This window comes from Gallinula chloropus (assembly GCF_964237585.1).
Source record: "Gallinula chloropus genome assembly, chromosome: 25".
Lineage (NCBI taxonomy): Eukaryota > Metazoa > Chordata > Aves > Gruiformes > Rallidae > Gallinula > Gallinula chloropus.
The window spans coordinates 2,886,501-2,890,673 of record NC_140110.1 but is presented as its reverse complement, the minus strand read 5'-3'; positions in this window follow the sequence as shown (position 1 = coordinate 2,890,673).

Here is a 4,173-nt window from a genome sequence, read left to right as displayed (position 1 = left end):
GGCCGGTCAGGTCAGGCCGCCAGTTGGGTCAGGTCAGGTCAGGCGGCCGGTCAGGTCGGGCGAGGTGGCTGGTCAGGTAGGGTGGCCGGTCGGGTACGCGGCCGGTCAGGTCGGGCAAGGAGCCCGGTCAGGTCAGGAGGCTGGTCGGGCAGTGGACAGTCTGGTGGGTCGGGCGGCCGGGCAGGTCGGGCAGGCGGCCGGTCAGGTTGGGAGAGGCGGATGGTCAGTTGGCCTGTCAGGTCGGTCAAGGAGGCTGGTCGGGCATGGCGGCTGGTCAGGTCAGGAGGCCTGTCAGCTAAGATCAAGTGGCCAGTTGGGCAAGGTGGCCGGTCAGCTCAGGCGGCCAGTCAGGTCAGGTCAGGCGGCCCGTAGGACAGGGGGACCAGTCAGATCGCACAGCTGGTCAGGTCGGGTAAGGCAGCCGGTCAGTTCAGGCGGCCGGTCGGGCAGGCGGCCTATCAAGTTGGACAAGGCGGCCGGTCGGTTCAGGCGGCCATGCAGGTCAGGTCAGGCGGCCAGTCGGTCAAGGCAGCTGGTCAGGTCAGGCAAGGCGGCTGGTCAGGTCAGCGAAGGTGACCAGTCAGGTTACGCGGCTGGTCAGGCAAGGCCGCCGTTCAGGTCAGGTAGGCGGCTCTTAGGGCTTTTGTTTGCCAGGAAACCTTCGAGCTCTCTCTGTAGTTGCTGTTCACGGCCTCAGAAGTGCTCCCTTGAAAACATGCCGAACGTCCAGCAATAACTCCCAAACCAAAGGAGCCAGGACTGAAAGACATAGCTGGCCTGAAACCTCCCCAGACAGCCCACAAGCAGCCCCTTGCATTGTGGCTCTGAGGGCTTTAGTTTGCCAGAAAACCTTTGAGCTGTCTCCATAGGTGCTGTTCACGGTGGGTCAGGGGAGGTGACAGGTCACGTCAGGTGGCGGGTCAGGTGGCCACCATGCACACTGGCTTCCTGGCCTGATCGGCCGCCTTGCCCAACCGGCCACCTGAGTGACCTGCTGCCTTAGTGACTGGCTGCCTCACTGACCGGCCACCTGCCTCACTGGCCACCGTCACTGACCGGCCGCCTCAGCGACCGATCGCCTTGCCTGACCTGCCGTCTGCCTGACCAGACACCTTGTTTGACCGGCCTCCCTGCCTCACTGGCCACCTTGCCTGATCATACACCTGCCTGACCAACTACCTTGGTTACCGGCCTCCCTGCCTGACCAGCTGCCTACCTGACCTGATACCTTGCCTGACCAGCCACCATGTAGACCGGTCTCCTTGCCTTACTGGCCGCCATGTTGACCAGTCTCCTTGCCTGACCGGCCGCCTTGCTGACTGGGCCTTACCTGACCAGCCGTATGTGGGGAGATCACATGGGGAGAAAGTCAGAAGGGCTGAAGCCCAAGTGGGACTCAGCCTGGCCAGTTCTGTACCAGAGAATCAAAGTCCTTCTCTAGGGAGATGAACAGGAACAGGAGGGTCAAGGGGAATCTCCAGCCCTGACTGGACGCAGGGGGAACAGGAGTGACAAGGGATGAGGACAAGGCTGAGGTCCTGAATTCCTTCTTTCCCTCAGCCTTTACTAGTCAAATTATTTGCAGGAGACTGCGGGCGCTGCACTTACAGTGCCTTCCTCCTCCTCCTCTGCATGGGGGTGCAGCGGCACAGGACAGAGCGGCGCCCTGGGTAAAAAGGGAATCTGTGAGTCCCCTGCCTCGCTCCTTGCTGCCCGGCCACCCTTGCATCGCCCACCGCCCGCAGCCCCAGGACATCCCACAACGCCTGGGGACAGGCCCCCGTTTCCATGGCCTCCATTGGCGTTGCTGCCTGTGGCTGGCAGCTGGCTGCCTCCCCCTTCTCCGGCTGTGTGTCTGCCGGGCGCGCCTGGAGCGGGGTCTCTGCCGGTGGCTGCTCCAGCTGTGGCTGCAGCGGTACCCAGCCATGGCTCCTGCTGCCACGGCTGCTCCTGGCCTTCTGGCAGCCCCACAGCCGCAACACCCCAAGTTATAGTGGAGGGTGAGTGTGACGTGTGATGACATCACAGTGCCGAGAGGTGACGGTGCAAGGGGCAGCCAACCACGTGCCACCACCTGGGCAAAGTCAGTGCCTGGCGTCGCCTGGGAGACCAAGAGGAGCTGGCCCTGGCCCCCCAAATGCCCCCAGCCCTTTGCCCGGGGGGTGAGGGTCAGCTGGGGGCCTGCTGAGGCTTTGATTCTGGCTTTTCGAGGATTCAGGATGAGTCCCCAAGCCTGCCAGCTTCCCAGAGGCCATGTAAAAGCCACGGTAAGAAGATGGGAAAGGGAGTGAACCTCTGGGTCAAAGCCCCCCCCAAGCACAGCACTTGGTCTGAGCAGCCCCTCTTCTCTCCCAGCACCCAGCGACCCAGAACTGGGACAGAGCTGGAGGAGGCCGAGCTGGGAGCAGGACGCCAAAGCTGGGCCACGCGTCGCTCCAAGGGCAGATGGCTGGCGTGACCAGTGGAGGGTTGGGGTGGAATGGTAATGTCTGGGTCCTTTGACCATTCCCCTCATTGCTCAGCCGTATTTGCCCCAAACCCCAACCCAAACCTTGACCCCAGGAGCCATGGCAAAGGCTCAGCCCAGACTTGCTCCCCTTGAAGGATGAGGACACGGACGTGGAGGCGACTTCTTGGATCTCTCTCCTCAGCCAAGCTGGCTTCCTTCCTGGCCGACTCCTCTTCACACAGCCTGGGACAGCCTGTTCTTGTGCCGCCAAGTTTTCCTTCAAGGGGTCGGTTGGCCCCACAGTTGGGTTCTGAAGGAAACTGGGGGAGATTTTGGCCAGAAACACTCCAAGTTGACTTAAAAGAGATTGAGAATGGGACAAAATGGTTCTCCAGGGAGGTGGGGATACAGGGATGGGGTCAAGGCCACCACCAGCACCACCAGTAGCACCACCAGGAGCTCTGGCTCAGTAGTAGGTGGCCGTGTCACCATCCCTGAGGCTGTTCATCTGCAGCATCCCCGTGCTCTGGGAGTTGTCCTTGGAGATGGTGAACCGGCCCTTGACCGATGACCCGTAGTCAGTGTTGCTACCATCGTTGCTAATGTGTGTGACCCACTCCAGCCCCTTACCGGGGGCCTGGTGAGCCCAGAATATGTGGGTGCTGCTGAAGTCAAAGCCAGAGGAGGCGCAGGAACCCCCCGGGTGTCTTGGAGCGCCTCTGGACTCCACCAGTGTCCCAGCTGGAAAAATTAGAGGATTTTGGAGGAATATAAAGGAATTTTGGGGAAAATGAAGGAATTTGTGGAAAATATGAGGGAATTTTGGGGTAAATTAAGGAAATTTAAAACATAATTAAGGAATTTGTGGAATAATTATGAGAATTGTGGGAAAAATTAATAGAATTTGGGAGTAAATTAGGGGTGAGGCTGTTTGAGAGAATGGGGGCTGCAGAAAATGGGTGCTGTAAGAAGCAGCCAGAAGCTCTCTGCAGACCCCAGAGAGTAAACATTGGCTGATTCAAGGCTGGAGTTGCTGCTGACTAAGGCCGGGCCAATTGGCGATGGTCACAGCGCCTCTGGGAATCACATACAGGAGAAAGAAAAACACAAGTCTGCTAAGAAGGGAGGGGTGGGGGAAGGTGCTTTGATCTCTGGTCACTTTGATCTCTGGTGTCACTGTCTGTGTAGTGCAGGGTAATAAATGAGAGACTTTTCTTTCCTTCACTCTGTGTTGAGTCTGTTTTGCCGTGTCGTTGATTACAGGATGATCTCTCCCTGTGCTTATCTTGACTCCTGAGCCTCTCTATATCTATTTTCTCCCCTGTCCAAAAAAAGGGGAGTGATAGATCGACTTTGGTGGGCGTCTGGCCTCCAGCCAGGCCTAAACCACCACACATACTAATCTCACAGAACTGGGGCCTCATTGCTTCCTTGCACCCCCTCAGGATGCTGGGAGCTGTGGTACCCTTGTACCACACGCTGCATCACACACCCCATGTGACACTGGCCCAGGAAGAGCCCTGAGGCAGTGCAGGGGGCAGAATCCCACTTCTGTGGGGCTGGCTCTTCTGCTTGATAAAATACATCAAGGCTTTACTCAGCATCACATCCACCTGCACAGTGCCTCAGTCTACCTTAAATCACAGACTCCAATTTTCTGCTCTAACCCATTCATGAGGAGAGAGGCTTTCTCAGTAATGGGCCTCAGTGGGGCCAATTAACAC